The sequence below is a fragment of the Myxine glutinosa genome, chromosome 14 (assembly GCF_964187855.1).
Source record: "Myxine glutinosa chromosome 14, kmMyxGlut1.1, whole genome shotgun sequence".
NCBI classification, from domain to species: domain Eukaryota; kingdom Metazoa; phylum Chordata; class Myxini; order Myxiniformes; family Myxinidae; genus Myxine; species Myxine glutinosa.
Genome location: NC_136274.1, coordinates 62,869,895 through 62,895,564, shown reverse-complemented (window position 1 = coordinate 62,895,564; position 25,670 = coordinate 62,869,895). Strand labels below are relative to the sequence as shown.

Genomic DNA, 25,670 nt, shown 5'->3' with positions numbered 1-25,670 from the left:
TACATTCATAATCTCCAGTCATTGTACTGCTACATTCATAATAATACATTCATAATCATTCATAAAAATCCAACAATACTCCAGTCATAAAACTCCAACAATATTAGTCATAAAACTAAAACAATATTACAGTCATAAAACTAAAACAATAATGCACTAATAAAACTACAATACTGCACTCATAAAACTACAACAATTCTACATTCATAAAACTACAACAATACTGCATTCATAAAACTACAACAATATTACAGTCATACAACTCCAACAATATTACAGCCATACAACTCCAACAATATTACAGTCATACAACTCCAACAATATTAGTCATAAAACTAAAACAATACTACATTCATAAAACTACAACAATATTAGTCATAAAACTACAACAATATTACAGTCATACAACTCCAACAATATTACAGTCATAAAACTAAAACAATACTACATTCATAAAACTACAACAATTCTGCATTCATAAAACTACAACATATCCACATTCATAAAACTACAGCAATATTACAGTCATAAAACTACAAAAATACTACATTCATAAAACTACAAAAATACTACATTCATAAATCTACAAAAATACTACATTCATAAAACTACAAAAATACTACATTCATAAAACTACCAAAATACTACATTCATAAATCTACAAAAATACTACATTCATAAAACTACAAAAATATTACATTCATAAAACTACAAAAATACTACATTCATAAAACGACAAAAATACTACATTCATAAAACTACAAATATACTACCTTCATAAATCTACCAAAATACTACATTCATAAAACTACAAAAATACTACATTCATAAAACTACAAAAATACTACATTCATAAAACGACAAAAATACTACATTCATAAAACGACAAAAATACTACATTCATAAAACTACAAAAATACTACATTCATAAAACTACAAAAATACTACATTCATAAAACTACAAAAATACTACATTCATAAAACTACAAAAATACTACATTCATAAAACTACAAAAATACTACATTCATAAAACTACAAAAATACTATTCATAAATCTACAAAAATACTACATTCATAAATCTACAAAAATACTACATTCATAAAACTACAAAAATACTACATTCATAAATCTACAAAAATACTACATTCATAAAACTACAAAAATACTACATTCATAAAACTACAAAAATACTACATTCATAGATCTACAAAAATACTACATTCATAAAACTACCAAAATACTACATTCATAAAACTACAAAAATACGAGTCAAAAACTACAACACTGCAGTCATACACCTATAAGCCTATAACAATACTATATTCATAAAACTACACAAATACTACAGTCATAAAACGACAATACTACAGACTACAGTCATAAAACTACAACAATACTACATTCATAAAACTGCAAAAATACTACAGTCACAAAACGACAATACTTCAGACTACAGTCATAAAACTACAACAATACTACATTCATAAACTACAAAAATACTACAGTCATAAAACTACAACAATACTACATTCATAAAACGACAGTACTACAGACTACAGTCATAAAACTACAACAATACTACATTCATAAAACTACAAAAATTATACAGTCATAAAACGACAATACTACAGATTACAGTTATAAAACTACAGCAATACTAACCTTTTGCTATTTTGGTACTTCTTCCTTACCACCCGACGGATTGTTCTGAAACTTGACACACGAATACAAGATGGTATCCCACACAATCGCTCGGGGTTCGATTTTGAGGAGGGCAGGGGGGAGGGGGGGAGGGGTGAGGGTGGGGGTTGTGGGACTGGGGGGTGGGGCTATTTTTAAAGAACAATTCACAATTATTTTTTGTTGTCTGGCTCTTTCACGTTAAATGATGGTGTCCTCAGAGGTCCTCAGAATACACTGTAGATTCAGGAGCACAGCTGATCGAGGAGGGAGGGGTGACTCCTAGGGTAAATCCGACCCCCAAATTAGGGTGGAGGAGGGGAGGAGGAGAAATGAGGTTACCCCTGATGTAGATCCGACCCCCAAATTAGGGTGGAAGGGCAGCGGGGTTACTCCTGAGGACAATCCGACCCCCAAATTAGGGTGGAGGAGGGAGGGGAAAAGAGGTTACCCCTGAGGTAAATCCGACCCCCCAAATTAGGGTGGAAGGGGAGCGACGTTACTCCTTAGGAAATCCGACCCCCAAATTAGGATAGAGGGGGGGGGGGGGAATGAGGTTACCCCTGAGGTAAATCCGACCCCCAAATTAGGGTGGAGGAGGGAGGGGGAATGAGGTTACCCCTGAGGTAAATCCGACCCCCAAATTATGGTGGAGGGGGGGGGGGGGAATGAGGTTACGCCTGAGGTAAATCCGACCCCCAAATTAGGGTGGAAGGGCAGCGGGGTTACTCCTGAGGAAAATCCGACCCCCAAATTAGGGTGTAAGGGGGAGGGGGTTACCCCTGACGTAAATCCGACCCCAAATTGGGATGGAACGGGGAGAGTAGGGAATACCGAATCGAACTCGTTTCCAAAATGCGCTCTCATGTCCGGGCAGGGATACGAGACCCCGGGGGCTTCGCGCGCTTACATCGGGATTCCGGCACGCGAGCGATGGAAGGAGGGACGGAGGAGGGAGGGACCAAGGGTGGCGGCACCAAGCACGGCCGGGAAGAGGGACGGATAAAGCTCTACCCGAACCCTTCATGCCGCACTTGTCTTGAGCTCGTCCGAGCACCCGTCGTCATGTCGCGTCCGCTCCTGCCGGTTTTCCACCCCTCCGGGGTACCCGAACCGCCCGAGCAGCTCGCTCGAACGGGAACGAGGCTCCCCGAGAAGTTCGTGCTCCTCCTCGCCCTGAGCGCCTTCATCACCCTCTTCCTCGGCGCGTTTTTCTTGCTGCCCGAGCGCGTCCGGCCGGAGGGCCTGCGCGGGCCGGGAAGAGGTCTCCATGGAGAAAGCGAGCCGGGATGGGAGCTCTCACGAAGAGCGGACGGGCGAAAGGTTCGCGGCCCGAGGGGAGGCAAGGGGGAACCGCCGAGCGTCGGGCAGCGCAACGAGTCACGGAGGAGCGGGGACGTGGACCGGGAGACCCCGCGGGAACGCGGCGAGGAGCCGACACGTGAGGTGTTTGCACCCGCGACCACATTGGGGGAACACGTGGAGGGACCGAAGGAACGGAGTCCCGAGAAACCGACCCATTCTGTGGAAGAAGTATCGGCTCGCCGGGCCAAAGTCCGTGAGGTGAGAGACCATGCCGACGCCACCCCCGCCATGTTGATGTTGTGCGGTCATTGTGAGTCCGCGTCCACACCTCAGACCATCACGTTCCTCATTGAGAGGAGCAGGCGATACCTTCGGTCGATTTATTTACCAAGATCCATTGTATTTATAATGGCGATATTATCACCATGGCGACTATACTTACCTCACATTGCTGATTTATACGATGTTATTATTATTATTATTATTATTATTATTACGTCATAACATTGCACCTAATTACGACATACAACAAGCATCACTGTAGCCTGCAGGGACATCACGGCTGTAAACCCTGTAATAATTATTATCACTCATCCGTAGGTCACTATCATTATCGTGATATAGTTGTCATAACTATAATCATTATCATGCTAATAATGCTTATTATAATTATGATAACAGTCGTCAAGATGTCTGGATGATCATTTTGCAATCAACACTCAGTCTCACATTCCGAGGTCTTTGAAGACCAAACAGGCTGTATACGGTGGTGCATACGTGGTACATACGTGGTACATACGGTGGTACATACGTGATGCATACGGTGGTACATACATGGTACATACGTGATGCATACGGTGGTGCATACGTGGTACATACGTGGTACATCCGGTGGTACATACATGGTACATACGTGATGCATACGGTGGTACATACGTGATGCATACGGTGGTACATACATGATGCATACGGTGGTACATACATGATGCATACGGTGGTGCATACATGGTACATACGGTGGTACATACATGGTACATACGTGATGCATACGGTGGTACATACGTGATGCATACGGTGGTGCATATGTGGTACATACGTGGTACATACGGTGGTGCATACATGGTACATACGTGATGCATACGGTGGTACATACGTGACGCATACGGTGGTACATACATGGTACATACGTGATGTATACGGTGGTACATACATGGTACATACGTGATGTATACGGTGGTGCATACGTGGTATATACGGTGGTACATACATGGTACATACGTGATGCATACGGTGGTACATACGTGGTGCATACGGTGGTACATACGGTGGTACATACGTGATGCATACGATGGTGCATACGGTGGTACATACGTGATGCATACGGTGGTACATACTATGATGCATACGTGGTATATACGGTGGTGCATACGTGGTACATATGTGATGCATACGGTGGTGCATACGTGGTACATACGGTGGTGCATACGTGGTACATACTATGATGCATACGTGGTGCATACGTGGTACATACGTGATGCATACGGTGGTGAATATGGTGGTACATACGTGGTACATACGTGGTGGCGTTGTTCGAATAAGTTGGACCTGTTTCAGGTGGTCACCTGCTTCTTCACCTCCATGTAAATAAAAAGACGTAAGATCGTGTCCGCAGCACCGCTCACTCCAACAGGCGAGACGTGTGATCCTAAATCACCAACGACGTAATGGAAGAAAGGATAATGAAAAGGGTGCTGATGGTGGAAGCGGTGCATGACGGGACGTGCAGGATGCATGACCCAGGAGGAATGAGCGGAGCGAGCTTTACCAGCCCCTCGTTCAATGGTCACCCATCGGTCACCCATCGGTCACCCATCGGTCACCCATTGGTCGCCCATCGGTCACCCATCGGTCACCCATTGTTCAATGGTCGCCCATCGGTCACCCATCGTTCAATGGTCGCCCATCGGTCACCCATCACCACACGGCCCTGGTCGTGGAACAAGAGCACGATCCCTGCACCAAACTCCATCCAGAGCAATTCCTTCAACTAGATCCAGGAGCGCCACCTGTTAACTTACAAGTGAACATTAGACCTTGGCGGTGTTATAACGAGCGTAGACCATGCAGGTGCATCCGATACGGTGAGACAGAGACACAAGGTGTAACGGGAGGTTCTGTATTCCTTTGGTGTTTACCGATGCCAAAGGAACGTTGCATTTGCAGCTTCTGGCACACGCTGCTGGAGCCTGCGGTACGTTGGTACGTAGAGCGTGGCGTGTGGGCCGAATGTGTACCATGGATGGTGAGAAAGATTACCTTTCGGTGAGATGGAATGAAGAAAAACATGGATGCGGCGAAAGGAGAAGGTGGATTAAATGAATCCCGAGACAGCGCATGGTGCATGGATCGCCTCAAGGCATTTCACAGGGAGCCAAATGTGGACGTAGTTAAAGTTGTAATTCATTCGTTTAATAGTTGTGCAGCACCTCGGTGACTGCTTGCCTCAAGACTGAGGTGCTTCTGCGTTGTGCACCTGCACATCAGGGCAGCAATTTTTGAATGTGTTCAGGTGGCGCAGGCTCAGGATGGCCTGGTCTTTGTGAAAGACGACGTGAGGACCTTTGACATCTGCCGGTAAATGCTGACAAATGGGACAGCCGGCTTCAAGTACCATCCGCCGGTAAATGCTGACAAATGGGACAGCCGGCTTCAAGTACCATCCGCCGATCAATGCTGACAAATGGGACAGCCGGCTTCAAGTACCATCCGCCGATAAATGCTGACAAATGGGACAGCCGGCTTCAAGTACCATCTGCCGATAAATGCTGACAAATGGGACAGCCGGCTTCAAGTACCATCCGCCGGTAAAAGCTGACCAATGGGACAGCCGGCTTCAAATACCATCCGCCGGTAAATGCTGACAAATGGGACAGCCGGCTTCAAGTACCATCCGCCGATAAATGCTGACAAATGGGACAGCCGGCTTCAAGTACCATCCGCCGGTAAATGCTGACAAATGCGACAGCCGGCTTCAAGTACCATCCGCCGGGAAATGCTGACAAATGGGACAGCCGGCTTCAAGTACCATCCGCCGGTAAATGCTGACAAATGGGACAGCCGGCTTCAAGTACCATCCGCCGGTAAATGCTGACAAATGGGACAGCCGGCTTCAAGTACCATCCGCCGGTAAATGCTGACAAATGGGACAGCCGGCTTCAAGTACCATCCGCCGGTAAATGCTGACAAATGGGACAGCCGGCTTCAAGTACCATCCGCCGGTAAATGCTGACAAATGGGACAGCCGGCTTCAAGTACCATCCGCCGATAAATGCTGACAAATGGGACAGCCGGCTTCAAGTACCATCCGCCGATAAATGCTGACAAATGGGACAGCCGGCTTCAAGTACCATCCGCCGGTAAATGCTGACAAATGCGATAGCCGGCTTGAAGTACCATCCGCCGGTAAATGCTGACAAATGGGCCAGCCGGCTTCAAGTACCATCCGCCAGTAAATGCTGACAAAAGGGACAGCCGGCTTCAAGTACCATCCGCCGGTAAATGCTGACAAATGGGTCAGCCGGCTTCAAGTACCATCTGCCGGTAAATGCTGACAAAAGGGACAGCCGGCTTGAAGTACCATCCGCCGGTAAATGCTGACAAATAGGACAGCCGGCTTCAAGTACCATCCGCCGGTAAATGCTGACAAATGCGATAGCCGGGTTGAAGTACCATCCGCCGGTAAATGCTGACAAATGGGACAGCTGGCTTCAAGTACCATCCGCCGGTAAATGCTGACAAATGGGACAGCCGGCTTCAAGTACCATCCGCCAGTAAATGCTGACAAATGCGATAGCCGGCTTGAAGTATCATCCGCCGGTAAATGCTGACAAATGGGACAGCCGGCTTCAAGTACCATCCGCTGGTAAATGCTGACAAATAGGACAGCCGGCTTGAAGTACCATCCGCCGGTAAATGCTGACAAATAGGACAGCCGGCTTCAAGTACCATCCGCCAGTAAATGCTGACAAATGGGACAGCTGGCTTCAAGTACCATCCGCTGGTAAATGCTGACAAATTGGACAGCCGGCTTCAAGTATCATCCGCTGGTAAATGCTGACAAATAGGACAGCCGGCTTCAAGTACCATCCGCTGGACTGAGTACTCATCGCCGCATCGTCACGACTGTAGAGCGTCATCGTGGTGACCGTTGGCATCTGATACCCCGACTCGCCCACCTAAAAGTGACTTCGTTGTACTTCCGAGCTCAACGTGAGGCCAAAATCATACCGAGCAAATTCAACATTTTCCTAAAAATATGAAGTTTAATTAAATAACCGGATTCGAAAGATATTTGCACACATATTGCAAATATCTTTCCGCCATGAAAAGGTGCCATTTTATCCGCTTCCGTTATCTTCATGAAAAGCCATGAGCCGGGTCTTCGTGTTGAATCCCTGCCAGAACAACCTGTATCGCATCGTGTATGGTTAATATGGTTATTTTATGGTTAATATGGGAAATTAAAATCCTTCAAAATTGGAAAACGCATTCAATAAATGGGATATTGGAAATTTAGGATCTGGAGGCAATTATTAATGATTATTTTCTCCGCCACTGAAGGTGGGTGGACGTTTTGTTTTCACCACTGTTTGTCTGTTAGTTTGTTTGTTTGTGAACAGGATATTTCAAGTTGTGGATGGATTCAGACCAAATTTGGTGGAGAGGCTGGGTATACGACAAGGCCGAAATGATTACATGTTGTTGATGATCCGGATCCTGGTGCTAGAATTTTCTAAGTAATTCTTCACCATTGAGAGATAGGGCCAAAAACGATATATAGCGCGATATCTCAAAAAGTTGTGGCTGGATTCGAACGAAACTTGGTGGAGAGGTTGGGAGTGTGACGAGGAAGAATTGATTTGGTTTTGGTGAAGATCCGAAAACAAATCCGGATAGGAGAATTTTAAAGTGATTCCTCGCCATTGAGAGATGCGGCGAAAACGACATATAGCATATGGTATTTCAAAAAGTCTTGGACGGATTATGACAAAACTTGGTGGACGAGTTGGTTAAGTGACAAGAACAAGCAAATTATGTTTTGGTTCAGGTCCGAATCCAGATCGAGCCTATCAGTGGGATACAAAACGTAAACTGTTCAACCTTGTGGAGGTTTGCGCACCACAGAGTGCCATTCTAGGTGTTTTTGTAATCAGGAGTAGTAACATTACTGTCATTCCGAATCTCCAAACCTCCTTTAGCCACACCCTAATTATTCCCACCTTCTTGTCAGATCTACCGAGGAATATTTTTGCCCCAAGTCTTTCACACCCGCCTGGCCTGATGCTCAACTGAACGTGGCAGGAATTTGTAATTTGCTCAGGGTGCCGGCCATAACATACCTACTCTTTGTGCAAGTTAGCATGGGATCTTTAACATCCAGCAACAACCAGTACTGGTAGACCAGTTCTCCGGCTTAGCATCTATCTGATGGGCGGCACACACATGGATGTTTTAGACCTGTACGCAAAACACCAGATTCTAACCCAGGCTAGAAAGCTCAAAGGTGTTGTATATATATATATCTATATATATCTATATATATATATATATATATATATGTGTGTATATGTATGTATATATACATAAGTTCAAACCACACCTGGTCACAAGTGTGCCTCACTGACCGGGTCCTCAGTCGAGGTCCACTTGTGACCAGGTAGATATATATATGCTGACAAATAGGAGAGCCGGCTTCAAGTACCATCCGCCGATAAATGCTGACAGATGGGACAGCCGGCTTCAAGTACCATACACCGGTAATATACAGACTTGGCATTTAATATGGAATATTTTTTTTGTGGGGGTGAACTTACTTTTCAAGATGACTTAGAACAAAAAGTTCATTGGAATTATGTTGAAATTATTCTAGATTTTGTTGATGTGACCTTTAAAAGAAACAAAAACCACATTTGACATTTCGAAGCAAATAAATTGATCCTTGAAAGTGATGTAAACTGATATCGAACTCAATTCACGGACAGTACTGTGTTAAACTTCTGTGCGTTTTCCAGAAGTATCTCTTTATTTTGCACATTAGCCATATTTTTTTTTAACAAAAACAAAAGTTAAATTACGACTGGGATTACGGACAGTAAAATTACAGTTCTGTACTTCGTGTAACCCCCACGAGCATTCAGGAGAGCACGTACACGTTGAGGCATGCTGTTCACGAGATTTGCCAAGGTTTGGACAGGAATTGCTTGCCATGCAGTTACAATAGCCTGCTGCAATTCACGCACAGAAGCAGGCTGCTGGTCCAAGTTGTCGATTTGACACGTTAATTCTGCCCACAAGTTCTCTATCGGATTCATATCCGGGGACATGGCAGGCCACTCCATATGCTCTACACCATGGTCAGCAAGAAAGTGTTGGATCATGCGAGCACGATGAGGCCGTGCATTGACATCTTGGAACACAAAGTTTCCTTGAAAGGCTGCACAAACAAATGGAAGCAATGTTTCTTCCAGAATGGCCCTGTGCTTGAACTGGTTCAGGTTTCCATTCAGAACAACCAGGTCAGTTTTGCCCCCTGCATGAAAAGCAGCCCAAACGGTCACCCCACCACCTCCAGCTTGGACTCTTGGCACTATACAATCTTCTTTGTAGGCTTCATGCACTTGTCTGCGCACTCGGATGCGGCCATCTTGACGAGAGACCAGAAATCTAGACTCGTCACTGAAGATCACGTGATTCCAATGTCCTGGCTGCAATTAACGGTGCTCTCTGGCCCACTGCAATCGGCGCTGGTGGTGTTGTCTGGTCAGACGTGGCTTTCTCGGGGGACGCCTGGCACGATAGCCTGCTTGAACCAGTCGTTGGTTGACTGGCCTCCTGGATACAGGCACATTTGTCAGTTGCTGCCACTCAGCCCGAAGCCGATTAGCTGACTTGGTACGGCCATTGCGGACTAACCGGTGCAGCTGGCGAACATCCCTCCTTGTGGTTCTGCGGGGACGTCCTGGCCTCGGTATTGGAGTATTGACACCCCTCTGAGCATTTCGTTTCAGGATATTTGACACCTGACCTTGAGTGATGCCATACTGCCAAGCAATAGCACGCTGTTTCATGCCCGAATTTCGTAAAGCCACCACTAAATGACAAACAGCATTGTCGAGTTGACGGACCATCTCCAGGGGAAGCGGAAATAACTTTTGTAGACGCGCAGCAGTTGTTTTCCACTAATACAGAACGCAACAACCCTTATATACCCGATTGTGAAGCCAATCGTCAAATGTACCTGTCCGTACATTTTCTGTCACGCCACCTGTGATATGATCCTGTTATTGACTTCTTGCTGCGACAGACAATCAGTGACATGGTTCTTTTAACAAAGAAATCACCGAAGCATAAAATAAACTCACCAGATTGATATATCGAGTTCAAAAAGTAAACCCAAGTCAAGAAAAAAATATATTCCATATTAAATGCCAAGTCTGTATATATATATATATATATATATATATATATATATATATATATATATATATGTATGTATATATATATATATATATATATATATATATATATATATGTATATATATATATATATATATATATTGTTACAGACGCGGTTGTGGATGTTGGTTTACCGAGCGGTTTGGTATGACCACGTCTGCACAGTTTACCCGATTCCACTCGAACGTTGCCGAGTCGCGCTACGCTGAATCAATGAAGGAAAAGGACACAACGGCTGGGTTAAAATGACACGACACCAAGGGTTCAGTTCTCAAGACCTCCGGAGGAGGTTATATTAGGGCGGAAGGTCAGATTACAAGAATGAGAGGGACAGCATAGAAAGACAGGCACTTAGACACACTTATCTTATTCCCTGACAGACGACAGATAAACAGGACAAAACTGACTCACACGGGGATTGATGGCAAGGAAAGGCAGAATCGATGGCTCCAGGTGCACCTGGGCTCAGGGCAGGATCGACCCGGTCCGGTCTAGAGATGCGGGGAGGTCGCAGCGCTCGGATGTGGTGATTGTCTTCTCAAGCTGGGGGCGCATCTGACGTCACATCCGGTCAGTCGCCGCGTATATCCGGCGGGGAGTGACACGCCCTCGGCTAGTTAGCTCCGCCCCAGATGGAATCGGTCCGCCCTTCTTATTGGGTGCGGGGGGGGGGGGGGTTACTGGCTCCGCCCCTGACGAGGAGCTGACAGCCAGCCCCTTCGTGGTAACCCCGTGGAGCGCATGGGCAATGGCGGCTAACCACGCCGGTGTGAGGACGCACACTCCCCGCACGCCGCGCCGTTGTTGTAGTTGTTGTAGTTGTTGTTGTAGTTGTTGTTTGGGGAAGAAGATGGGAGGAGGTATGGGAAGGTCCTAAACTCACTACTGGTGCCATATAATCACATTCTGGTGCAACGAAGAGTCAGAATTAATGGAAACGAGTCCTTAACTGACATAGACTAAGAATAACTAGCAAGATGTCCGAAAGTTGTCTACGTGAGATGCGGTGGACCTGGGCACGACATTTAATGGGGGAAAGAGGGGAAGGTCGGTTCTACAGAGTGTTGTTTACAGACAATGGGACTAGGGAATGGGGGATTGGGGATAGTTGGGGAGTATTGGGGAAATAGGGGAATATTTACAAGCGGATATTGAGGCCAAATTCCATATTCGCAACATTGCACCCTTCTCTACCCTCGGGGCGTCCCGACCCGATAAATTTTTACCTATTTTAGTGTGGCACTCAGATGTAGTTCCCTCTACTATTAACTCTACCCTGAGTGCGACAGTTTTACAGATATTCACAAATGAGTAAATATGTCCCCCTGCGACGTTGCACCCTTCTCCTCTCAGAAACACACCCACAGGATAACCGAATCCGGAAAGAATTCGCAAACTAAACATACAGCCGGTAGGGAGCATTATTTACAAGACTACGCTGATATTTACACTACGATCCAGGACCTGTTTTTGGAGGAACACATGCAGATGTTATGCATAGAGAGAGCACGCATGCCAGCATCGATACACCAACCCACGAGTGCTCTGTGGCCTACGGCCTTTAATAATGTGCAGAGCACCCCTTCCCAGCACCAAAAGCACCACCCCAGCACCAATCGGTGCAGTCACCATTGTTCAATGAATAAAAATAACTTCAACAACCCCTAACCCTGCAGGTGTCTCTTGCTCTTCGTGTGGTGCACGTGGCCTTCTGGCTTCTTTCAAAAAAATAAAGAAAGGCGCCAACCGCGTCCATTTCCTTATTGTGGCCGTCAGGGTGCCAACTATTAGTGGTTCACCTGTTTGGCATAGGTGCCACGTTGACCCATAGGTCCTTCCACGGGTGGTGCTTGGCCGCAAAAGAACTGCGGTCCATTGTGGGTGGCCACAAACATTGCGGTCCATATGGTGTATCGATCCAAGCAGCAAGCAGCGAAAGTGCAGGCCCACAACTGCGGAGCCAGCACCTCTCTCTCCTCTCTCTCTGCCCCAAAGCCAGATCCTCGGAGGTGGGAGACAAAAGAAGCAGACAAGTGAGTAAGGTGGTAAGGGCGCAAAAGTGCACGCAATATAAGATGATGCACACTGGGGGCACATGGGAACCAGGTGAGACAGGTACGTTCCTACCGTACGCTCCCCCCCCACCAGGTAACCTACATGGCCCCTCCCTTACCCCTTACTGTATCCACAAAACACAACACTACCCATAAACATCTACTTTACAAATCAACAAACATCCCTACTGTCTTCCCCGTTCCTCCCATAAACCAAATTCGTCTTCTCTCCCTCCTAACCAATCAAATTTGCCATTTTCAACTCTCATCAAAATTTGCCATCTCCAACTGAACATCAAAATTTGCTATCACCAATTCATCATCAGTCCCTCCTAGGGAGGGAGAGATGGAATCACCCCAATGTCTCATCCACGTCGTGATGCGTCTCACAAATCCTCACAGCAATTCTCATTTCCTGCACCAAAACAAAGAAAACACAGGTGTGGAGTCATCATCATCACCACAGGTAAGTGGCTGCGTATGGTGTGACAGGTTCATCAATCCTAACTATTTCCTAAATGACTTTAACAACTTTACACTACCCGGGGTCTTTCTCCTGCCAAACCATTGGCCCTCTTACACTATGGGTTCTAAAAACCAATTCCCATTGGCCAAACTGTGGTGCTCTTCAATTTGGGGTCTCACTCCCCCGATTCATCTCCCGGTGCCCTCGTACAATTTCTGGGCTGCGACGTGTACCTCTCCCAGCGGGTCTACCCACCTGCACACCTCCACCACTGCAGTTGCCTCCGAGCTTACCTGCTCCTTACCCTAACCTAACTACCTGGGGAAGGCCCTCTGGCGCTCTCCCCACTCGGTGCCCTCTCTGGCACTGGGCTGCCCGATCCACACCCGGGATCCTCAGGCACCCACTCACAACTACCGGCTCCCAGAGCCCACCTGCGGCCTCACCTGGCCGACATCCTCACAGTGGTGGAGTGCCCAACCAACTACACACACTAACAGGCTACACGCCCAGCCATTTCCACAACACTAATGCACCCATCCGCAATACCATTCTGTCACCCGCACCACAGATGCCAATATCCAACCACAATTTACCTGTACCCTCTACCTAACACTTACACTACCCGCCCCGGGTACTCGTGAAAGGGGTCCACTCTTCCCCCATCCACACCTTCGCACCATGCACACCACTCCATACCACTTACTCCAACTCTCTCCACACCACTCATTCTCTGCTCCATGTATTCCACACACCTGTGCTCTCACACCTGGTGCCACCTGCACCCTTCTCTCCCCAAGCGCATTCGCGCTGATCCACACACTCACTACTCATCCATTGCTCCACACACCCGTCCAGTTGCACACCTGCGCAATCACACCTGTTCCATCCTCACACACACGGCATCATCTCAGCTAACTACTCCCTTCTGAAACTTGCGCTTCCCAGTCGTCCCTTTAAACTATTGCGCTCCCACGTCATTATCATCCACACTAATCTACCTGCGTCCCCACTACAGGTATCAGTCACTAACTAAACTTATCGTCACCTAATGTCATCTTCTAGGGCCCTATCAATATAACCTAACCCACCCGGGCTAGTTTTCACTGCCATACACCCCATAAACTATAGCGCATTTGCCCCCCTCTGGGAAGGGTGGCAGGGATGCCACTCTTACCCACCGGGCACATCGCTCACTACCAATTTTGCACATCAAATTTCAACAAATTAAAAATTTGGCCAATCACTGCCCATCATCTTCATCTGCCAATCACTTGCCAATCATCAAATTTTGTTTTTCTCTAATTTTGGGTCCAAAACACTAACCTCATCACCCAGTCTACTCAATAATGCCTCTCGGTGCGCCAATTCCTGTCCAAAGCCCGGCTTCGTAAAGCCAAGCCATGAATGCGGGTTGTTCTGTGCCAGCGGCTGGATGCGTCCGGCACTCGGTGCAGAGACGGGGGCTTACCCGGGCCGAGATCCCACGCACCCCCTCGGCGTGGAGCCATCCCATGGCTCGATCTCGACCTGCCGGAATGCCTCAACAAAAAGTGGTCGCCATGACGACCCTTTCTATCGGGCTGCCCGCTCCGCCTCGTGGAGCACGGACGCGGCCGTTCAAAGCGAGGCCCAGCACGCACCGAGGGCCCGCTTCGGCTAAAAGTCGACCTAACCTCTAACCTGGTTACCGTCGATGCTTCACCTGGATTCTTACACCCCGCAGCCCGTTCCTTGCTCACACATCCAGCCGTCTCCATGCTCCTCGTACCTTTCCTTACACACCTCGGTACACTCATTCCACTCACAGCCTTGGTCACACACCTGACCACCGAACACCTTGGCACACATTCGTCACTCGCACACCTCACCAATACACCTCTTCGCGCCCCCTCCTCGGTCACCTCCTCTGTGACAATCACAGGTGTGCCCTCACTCGCACATCCAACCACGTGCCTCACTACCAATTCCAGCGTGCATTCCCACTCACGCTCTACCATTCCAGGTGTGCATCCTTCCATTCCAGGTGTACATCCTCGCTCACCTGTCACAACCAACTCACGCTCCGTGCCACTCGTACTACTCTCACCTCCACTCTTGACAGCGCACTCACCCTTACTCTTGACAGCGCACTCTTTCCCCATGCACCTGTCCATCACACACCTTTCTCGCGCACACTCTTGCGCACACTCTCCCGTCACACCCTCTGTAACACTCACCACAGGCGTGCATTCTTCCTTGCCTTTGACAGCGCACTCTTTCCCCATGCACCTGTCCGTCACACACCTTTCTCGCGCACACTCCTGCGCACACTCTCCCGTCACACCCTCTGTAACACTCACCACACCACGCTTCCATGTGCTCCCTCGCACACGCGCTACGACCGCCTCACTCTCGCCAGCATCCTCACTCCTTGGCACGCACTTTTTCCTCACACACCCCAGAGTCGGACTTTCTTGCACACCTCCTTTTTCGCACACCAGACCTGTCGCACACTTCACCCACGGCCTCTCACGAACACCCGGGTCCATCTCGACCCCCAAGCTTCTTAAATCCCCTGGCGCATCATACGCACGACCATATTGGTCACCACTTACACCGGGTCCTCTTCCTCTTCGCTTCTCCTCCATCACCTGCGAATCCCTCATCCGGTTAATGAGCACATCATCACGATCCAAACACAGACTTTGGACCAATTCTTTTATCTCCTCTTTTATTTCTTTCTTATCCCCTCTCCGTCGCTTCTTAATTTCGCTCATCCCTTCTTCCACTTCTTCTAGTTTCTGCTTCACCTCTTTTATTCCCCGGTACGTCTCCTCCAGCTCGTCCTCCAAGGCTACCTTGACCGTTTCCATGTGCGTCCTCACCTGCCGGTCCTTCGTCTCCATTACCTCTATCACCTCGTCCAACCTCGTTGTCAGTCCCTCACGTACCATCTGACATTCCCTCTTCGTCGCCACCAAGTCGTTTTTTATGTCGTTTTGTGTCGCTTTTAACCCTCCTAATACCGCAGTGTTCCTTTGAACCTGCTCCGTTAGTTCTTTTTGTCCCTCCGTCAGCTGTTCCACCTCCTGCGTCAGGTCCTCTATGCCCCCTTGCAATTTTACAGTCCCCTTTCTCACCTCCTTCTCCATGTGCTCCTTACAGTGCCTCACCTCCTCGCGCACTCCTCCGACCTCCTCACTCACTCCTCTTCTGATCTCCTCTCCCATCACTTGCATCTCCTGCCCAGATGCCACCCTCATCTGCTCCATTTCCTCCCTGTGAGCATCCAGTTTGGTTTCTACCCCCATTCTGACCCCCTCTATCTGCTGCCCCATTTGTTTAACTTCCCTTTCCGCTTGGTCCCTCATGTCCCTCAATTTGCCTTCCATACTGTTTTCTAACCCCTCTAACCCCTTTTGCATCCCTTCCATTTGATTCTCTTGAGCGGCCATTCTGTTTTCTACCCCCATTAACCCCTCCTGTATTTCCCCTAATCTATTGTCTAATTTCCCAAATTTCTCGTCTAATCCCTTAAAATTATTGTCTAACTCCTCACCGGTACCCCTCGCTTCGTCCCTCATTACCCCCATTTGCTCACTCTGAGCCCTCGCTTCGTCCCTTATTACCCCTATTTGGCCCTCCAATCGCTTACTATCAGCCCTCATTTGCTCACTATTCTGGGCCATAAGGGCCTTCATTTGTATTAAAAACAAGTTCAAATCCACCGGGGGCGCTGCCACGGTCGCGGGCGCGGTGACCAGCGAGGCGCCATTTTGCGCTCCCGCAATGTCGGGCACAACGACGCTATTTTGTGCGTCTGCTACCCTCGCTGCTTCGCTCTCCTCCTGTCCCTCATGTCCCTCAATTTGGTCCTGGACCGACCCTGCCTCACTCTCCTCTACCGGACCCCAGCTGTCTTGATCCGCCATAGCGCGACCTTCAAAATTCGGGTTTTTATTTTCGTAAAACAAATTCAAATTTCGCCGTTATAATTTCGAGCGGGAAACGCGCTCCGGGTCGAATTCTACCTCCCCAACACCAATTGTTACCCTAGTGGTACAATTGGTGTTCCAAAATTTGGGCCTAATAAATTTAGTCCCGGGTCCGAATCCCACTCCTGACACCAATTGTTACAGACGCGGTTGTGGATGTTGGTTTACCGAGCGGTTTGGTATGACCACGTCTGCACAGTTTACCCGATTCCACTCGAACGTTGCCGAGTCGCGCTACGCTGAATCAATGAAGGAAAAGGACACAACGGCTGGGTTAAAATGACACGACACCAAGGGTTCAGTTCTCAAGACCTCCGGAGGAGGTTATATTAGGGCGGAAGGTCAGATTACAAGAATGAGAGGGACAGCATAGAAAGACAGGCACTTAGACACACTTATCTTATTCCCTGACAGACGACAGATAAACAGGACAAAACTGACTCACACGGGGATTGATGGCAAGGAAAGGCAGAATCGATGGCTCCAGGTGCACCTGGGCTCAGGGCAGGATCGACCCGGTCCGGTCTAGAGATGCGGGGAGGTCGCAGCGCTCGGATGTGGTGATTGTCTTCTCAAGCTGGGGGCGCATCTGACGTCACATCCGGTCAGTCGCCGCGTATATCCGGCGGGGAGTGACACGCCCTCGGCTAGTTAGCTCCGCCCCAGATGGAATCGGTCCGCCCTTCTTATTGGGTGCGGGGGGGGGGGGGGTTACTGGCTCCGCCCCTGACGAGGAGCTGACAGCCAGCCCCTTCGTGGTAACCCCGTGGAGCGCATGGGCAATGGCGGCTAACCACGCCGGTGTGAGGACGCACACTCCCCGCACGCCGCGCCGTTGTTGTAGTTGTTGTAGTTGTTGTTGTAGTTGTTGTTGTAGTTGTTGTTTGGGGAAGAAGATGGGAGGAGGTATGGGAAGGTCCTAAACTCACTACTGGTGCCATATAATCACATTCTGGTGCAACGAAGAGTCAGAATTAATGGAAACGAGTCCTTAACTGACATAGACTAAGAATAACTAGCAAGATGTCCGAAAGTTGTCTACGTGAGATGCGGTGGACCTGGGCACGACATTTAATGGGGGAAAGAGGGGAAGGTCGGTTCTACAGAGTGTTGTTTACAGACAATGGGACTAGGGAATGGGGGATTGGGGATAGTTGGGGAGTATTGGGGAAATAGGGGAATATTTACAAGCGGATATTGAGGCCAAATTCCATATTCGCAACAATATATATATATATATATACATTCATATATGTGTGTGTATATATATATGTGTATATATACAGACTTGGCATTTAATATGGAATATTTTTTTCTTCTTGACTTGGGTTTAATTTCTGAACTCGGTATATCAATCTGGTGAGTTTCTTTTACGCTTCGGTGGTTTCTTTGTTGAAAGAACCATGTCACTGATTGTCTGTCGCAGCAAGAAGTCAATAACAGTATTATATCACAGGTGGCGTGACAAAATGTACGGACAGGTACATTTGACGATTGGCTTCACAATCGGGTATATAAGGGTTGTTGCGTTCTGTATTAGTGGAAAACAACTGCTGCACGTCTGCAAAAGTTATTGCCGCTTCCCCTGGAGATGGTCCGTCAACTCGACAATGCTGTTTGTCATTTAGTGGTGGCTTTACGAAATTCCGGCATGGAACAGTGTGCTATTGCTTGGCAGTATGGCATCACTCAAGGTCAGGTGTCAAAGATCCTGAAACGAAATGCTCAGAGGGGTGTCCCTACTCCAATACCGAGGCCAGGACGTCCCTGCAGAACCACAAGGAGGGATGATCGCCAGCTGCACCGGTTAGTCCGCAATGGCCATACCAAGTCAGCTAATCGGCTTAGGGCTGAGTGGCAGCAACTGACAAATGTGCCTGTATCCAGAAGGCTAGTCGACCAACGACTGGTTCAAGCAGGCTATCGTGCCAGGCGTCCCCTGAGAAAGCCACGTCTGACCAGCCAACACCGCCAGCGCCGATTGCAGTGGGCCAGAGAGCACCGTCAATGGCAGCCAGGACACTGGAATCACGTGATCTTCAGTGACGAGTCTAGATTTCTGGTCTATCGTCAATATGGCCGCGTCCGAGTGCACAGACAAGTGCATGAAGCCTACAACGAAGATTGTATAGTGCCAAGAGTCCAAGCTGGAGGTGGTGGGGAGACCGTTTGGGCTGTTTTTCAAGCAGGGGGCAAAACTGACCTGGTTGTTCTGAATGGAAACCTGAAGCAGTTCAAGCACAAGGCCATTCTGGAAGAAACATTGCTTCCATTTGTTCGTGCAGCCTTTCGAGGAAACTTTGTCTTCCAAGATGACAATGCACGGCCTCATCGTGCTCGCGTGATCCAACACTTTCTTGCTGACCGTTGTGTAGAGCATATGGATTGGCCTGCCATGTCCCCGGATATGAATCCGATAGAGAACTTGTGGGCAGAATTAACGCGTCAAATCGACAACTTGGACCAGCAGCCTGCCTCTATGCGTGAATTGCAGCAGGCTATTGTAACTGCATGGCAAGCGATTCCTGTCCAAACCTTGGCAAATCTCGTGAACAGCATGCCTCAACGTGTACGTGCTCTCCTGAATGCTCGTGGGGGTTACACAAAGTACTGAACTGTAATTTTACTGTCCGTAATCCCAGTCGTAATTTAACTTTTGTTTTTGTTAAAAACATTTTTGGCTAATGTGCAAAATAAAGAGATACTTCTGGAAAACGCACAGAAGTTTAACACAGTACTGTCCGTGAATCGAGTTCGATATCAGTTTACATCACTTTCAAGGATCAATTTATTTGCTTCGAAATGTCAAATGTGGTTTTTGTTTCTTTTAAAGGTCACATTAACAAAATCTAGAATAATTTCAACATAATTCCAATGAACTTTTGGTTCTAAGTCATCTTGAAAAGTAAGTTCACCCCCACAAAAAAAAATTCCATATTAAATGCCAAGTCTGTATATACATTGCGTATCAAAAAAAAAGGTAATCCAAATTCAAGGGGTTAATATGCAAGGGTTATTTAGTTTGACAATTTACATGTGGTTTACCAATTATGAGGAGATCCTCAGCTTTTCATTGATGTCTTTCATGCATCATTGCTGTCACACATGACCGAGTACATGTTCATTGAAAATGACAAGTTCAAATCGCATTTTTACAAGTTTGGCTAATCGGTGCAAGACAGTTTGAAATGGCGCATTACTCGTCGACTGCCAAGTTGATTATGTAAAATTGTTAAGTTGGTCTGGTAATCGTCGGTTGCGTCATCCTTTGTTTAAGATGGGCCTACAGTGTATGGGTTTGGAGACAGTCTGAGTCATTGAAAAGATGGTTCAACTTACGACTGAACAGCGGACCTTCGTGGTTACAACCTTTCACCAAACTGGAAGTTTTCAGCGAACTCGTGATGCGTTCAGGGAACGTTTCCCAGAACGGGAGCGTCCAGGAGCCAACACCATCTGGGCGAATGTTCGAAAATACCAAGAGCATGGCACTAGCCTCAACCGCAACAAGGGGAATTCTGGTAGGAGGCGCACTGGGCGATCGGAAATGAACATTGCAGCAGTAAGGCAGCAAGTTTTGGAGCATCCTAGGGATACCAGCGCAAGACGAAATGGGACGGGATTGCCTTCGGCAACATTCAACCGAATCACAAGACTGGACCTCCACCAACATCCATATCGGATTCACATCCGGCATCAACTTATGCCAGGGGATTTTGCCAGGAGGCTGGTGCTTGCCGGATGGTTGATAGCACGTTGCGAAGCAGATGTCAATTTCCTGCAGTATCTTGTTATCGGCGACGAAGCTGCTTTCGCCATGGACGGCAAGGTCAATACCCATAATGTTCTTGAATATGCACCGACAGGACAACCCCCGGAATTTAATTTTGACACCAACATGAATCGACAAAAGTGGACTGTTTGGTTGGGACTTTGTGGAAGTGGTCAGGCGATCAGACCATTTTTCTTTCAAAGGAATGTCAATGATAACAGGTATCTGCAGATGATCAATGATGAAGTTTTACCGCAGCTGGAGGAGAACCTTGAGCGACAGGTTCGTGGTGTCTTCAGATATCTCTGGTGGGCCCAAGACGGCGCCCCAGCACATCGTCTTATCGCTGTCCGAGATCGACTGAGGGAACTCTTTGGAGACCGAGTCATCGCCCTCAACCATGCATTGGAATGCCCGCCAAGATCACCTGACCTCACACCATGTGATTATTTCCTTTGGGGACTTTTAAAGAACAAGGTGTTCGTAACTCCTCCCCGTGATCTTGACGAATTGCAGGGCCGTATTCGACATGAAGTGGATGCTTTGCGTAATGACCCGGCTTTGGTGAGACGAGCAGTTCAGGGCATGCTCCACCGCTGTGAGCTTGGTGTTGAAAGGGGAGGTGGACATGTTGAAGGTGTGGGTGCATAAAGGCCATCCATTCCTGAGAAAAGTTCACATCTGACGTTCATTTTGCACCAATTATCCTGACTTGCATCGATTAGCCAAACTTGTAAAAATGCGATTTGAACTTGTCATTTTCAATGAACATGTACTCGTTCATGTGTGACATCAATGATGCATGGAAGGTATCAATGGAAAGCTGAGGATCTCCTCTTAATTAGTAAAAAAAAAACAAAAAAAAAAAACCACCTTTAGAGGCCATTTTTCCCCGCAAGCGGGGGTTGGCCTTTTTCGGGAACTGTGGTTGTTGTTGTTTTTCGGTCCCCTTTTTGAAGCAATGTTTTACGGCCGGATGCCCTTCCTGACGCCAACCCTTTTTGCCGCCTTTAACGACAAGCAGGGAATTACCAGTGAACTGGTACTCAAATGTAAATGTAAATTGTCAAAATAAATAACCTTTGCATATTAACCCCTTGAATTCGGATTACCTTTTTTTTGATACGCACTGTATATATATATTAGCATGGATCGGCTCGCTACGCTCACCTCACCATACGTCACTACAGAGGCACGGGCTTGCTTTAACTGAGGACAATGACCAGACTGAATTTGAGTTGCTGTGTTGTCATGATTTACACCAATCATAATACAAACATTTATTTTGCACAAATGTATTTGTTATATTGGTAATATTACATTTTTCTAAGCAATTGAAGTTGAAGATTTAAGTTGAAAAAAAAACAAAACAATATATTTTCAAAAAATTTAAATTAAATAAACCTTAGGACATTACATACACACCAGAGAAGTAGATGCAGAGCTAATGTGTGCCAACCTCTATGCTGTCATTTTGAATATGCGACTAACACAACCACCACAATTTGTTACAGTGGTAGTGCATCTCTGTGATTTGTGTGGGATATGTACATTGTACATGCCGCTTGTATTGTCAGTGCTGCATTTGTATTAGATGTGTGTGCGTTGCATTGACTGCTCTTGGCAGTTTGTTAAACGCACCTTGATACTTTTTGAAAAAGAGCAGGTCATTGCGTGCACATGCCCCAAGTTCTTAGCAAATTATTGCATCACGTAAGAGTTCCTAGCCTGGAGCTTTCTCGTTGTATACCTGCGAGACAAGACAGAGCTTTACCTGTTTGGCATTCACACCTGTGCTCATGCCCCATCGAGCCTGGATCCTCGGTTCAAATCTCCATACACTGTGTTGATTAGTTTATTTACTACAAATGTCCTTGTAATTAAAGTACATCCATGCCAACAGCCTCTAATGACATTGTCCTCAATGTAAGTGATGTGCAAGTTCATCTTCAAGGCTTGGAGAAGTTTTTTCGACAGTTTGTTTAAAACACAATAGGATGGTGATTACAAGAATGACAGCATCGTATGGCGCATCACATCATAGCTTTTACCCCACAGAATGCGCTTATATAAAACCAGACATTATAACTCGAGTACAAAATACCATCATGTAGGTAAACTCAAACGTGTGGAAAGGTTCTGTTGATCGCTCCACTGAGTTTTAAACTACGACGCTTGCTCGAGAATCGAGGCTTAGCATCCATGTCGAAAGATTTGAGTGTTTTTGTGAACAGGCTACACGGGTGAGCAACACGAGCAGGTTGTACGAGGTGTGTTCATGGGCAGCCTTCACCTGCAGGCCTGTGTGGGTCACAATGGTCACAGAGCACCTGCAGTTGGAGGCACCGTCGTTGACATTTTGAAGCCAAATGAAAGCAATTGCTCCGTTGTCGGCCATTCTTAGTGCTAACTCTTCCTACAAGGTGGGTCGGTTTCTTACAATTTGATGTGCTTTTTAAATGGAAGCAAATGCACAGGTGGCCTACAACAAAGCAGCATCCTTCCTGTTGTCCAAAAAATTTCATCTTTTTCATGCTTAATATTGTCAAAGTAGCATGGCGTAAATATATGTATATGTAGATCATAGACATAGTTTGACTTCTCTACTTGGGGGGGGGGGGGGGGGGGGAGGGGCAAGGGGTTTATATTTATAATGGGTAGCTAGGTCTGACTTTCAAAATTACCATTTGTTAGAGTGGTAACAGTGTACGTGAAATCACAAATACAGTTTACGTTCATTATTATGACACGTTTAAATTAGGGATGTTTTTATCTTAATAGTAAACTACTGAAAAAAATTAAGGTGGGGGCATTGCCCTCCCTGCCCCCCCCAAACTCTGCCGATGATGTAGATGTATGTATGTGTATATATAAATATATATATATATATGCATATATATTGTTGCGGTTTTGAGAACCCACACTTGCTTGTAAATATCACATCATTAAAGGTTAAAGGTAGCACCCCTTAGATAGGCCACAAGCAACACGTAGGTCACCATAGGACATCAGTTATTTCTTAGTATGTGTTAGATAAGGCCATTTTCCCAATAGTTGAATCTGCGTTGCGTCAATCAAATAAGAGTAGGTCCCCATTCGTTCATTTTGCAGCCTCCCTCCATGCGACGCCATTAAGCGCGCTCCCCAGTCTGTGCCCCATGGCCCCTCCCAACTTGGTACGCTCCTTGGCCAGCAGCCTTCGCTGCCCGTGAGCTCGCTCAACGCTGCTATAAGCCACGAGGTGAAGCCCGGAAAAGGGGGCGGAGCGCCAGGGAGAAGGTGTGGCCACGTCACCCAGCCGTCAGGGCGGGGCCGGTAAGCCATAACCAGCCAACCAGGGCTGGAGTGACATCGCCTGACAGGGCGTGGTTGGGGCTCGCGGAGCGTTCGCTGGCTTAACCTATAAAAGCCAGCACACAAAGCCCTTTTACAGGACTCTCGCTAAGGACTTATGCGCTTGATCAAAGAGAGCATTGGGATTTCCAAGAGACGCGCTGTGGCAACCCGTTGTACTAAGTGCGAGCGCACGGCACGCATTTGCCACAAACTGCAGCGTGCAGGACATTGGGAAGTGGGCGCTTGGAGCGAGTCGTGCGCATATTACGTACGCCAGTATACCAGCCTTCCCCCGTCATTATAATTGTCCATTCGCGTTACGCTACGAGAAGAGCTGCCTGCCGGGTTTTGTCTGCTGGACCGGAGCCGGACTGGAGCCTGGACCCCATCGCCGGACCTTCCGCCCTACCATCTGCAATCCCCGTGTGAGTGTCTGTATGTGAGACGGGCCCGTTTGTCCAGGGAATAAGTTAAGACTGTAATTAAGGCTGCCCTGTGTACTTTTCCATCCTTTTCTTTCTTGTACATTCCTTTCGTTTCCTCTTCTTCTAGGTACATAATTAATAAACCCATCTGTTCTTCCTATTTTCCTGGTTTCCTCTCCATCCGATCGCATCAGTCTTTTCTCTAATTGGGTAAGCGTGGCATGATCGCAACCGCTTATAATCGGGTTAGCCATTGTTAACAGCTCGGATCGCGGATTGCTATCCGCTCGGCAATATTCCATCAATATCCGTGATTCAAGCGGGAGTTATTCCCTCGTTTCCGGTTGGCGTTAGTACTTAGGTAGTAGCGAACCCCTAGGCCTTACAAACCCTACCTAACAACATGCCGGGAAGGACGTTATAACTTCCAGGGTCGCGTCGGCCAGATCAAAGACAAGGGGATTAACCCCCTCTTGATAAGGGGAGAGCCGACGTTTCTGAGATCCGCAACAATATATATATATATATACAGTCACGTGAAAAAGTAAGTACACCCCATGTAAAGTTTGGACTTTTTCAACATATTTCAACATACAGCTATTTGATCTTCATTTCAACAAAATTGATAGATAAAAGTGATATAATATAACAAATATCATGAAACATTTACATTTTGTAGTCCATTGTATAATTTAAATAAACATAAATGCTAATTTCGCATGTGGAAATATTGATCACGGTGTGTACCCCGATTTAGAATTGGTACACCGTATCCCTGCGCATCGTAAGAGCGCGACCAAGGGTTGGCATTAGGAAGGGCATCCGGCCATAAAAACATTGCCTCAAACAGGGAACCATGATTGTCTTGGGGCCCGCAAGGCTAACCCCCACTCTAGCAGGGAAAATGGCCTTAAAACGATCATTCATATTTGTTATATCTCATATTTGCATCTTACAGACAGTCGAATGATTGATTTCAAATTGTTTGGAGATCTTTTTAAATCCATTCCCAGACTCGTAGGCATCAATAACCTTCTTTCTGAAGACCTCAGAGAGCTCTTTTGATCTTGGCATGGTGACGCCGCACACTTCAACAACAAAGAGAAAACCAAACTAAATGTCTGAGGTTTAAATAAGA

The 25,670-nt window shown here is 47.0% G+C and overlaps 1 protein-coding gene across 1 annotated transcript in view; it reads left to right on the top strand.

Moving 5' to 3' along the window:
• Window positions 1-2,488: 2,488 nt before the first annotated feature.
• The window catches only part of LOC137439844 (mannosyl-oligosaccharide 1,2-alpha-mannosidase IA), a 380,329-nt gene continuing 357,147 nt past the window's right edge, over window positions 2,489-25,670 (top strand). Inside the window, exon 1 of the mRNA XM_078768306.1 lies at window positions 2,489-3,328. The gene's annotated coding sequence lies outside the window, so the exon portion shown is untranslated. The remainder of the gene's footprint in view (window positions 3,329-25,670) is intronic.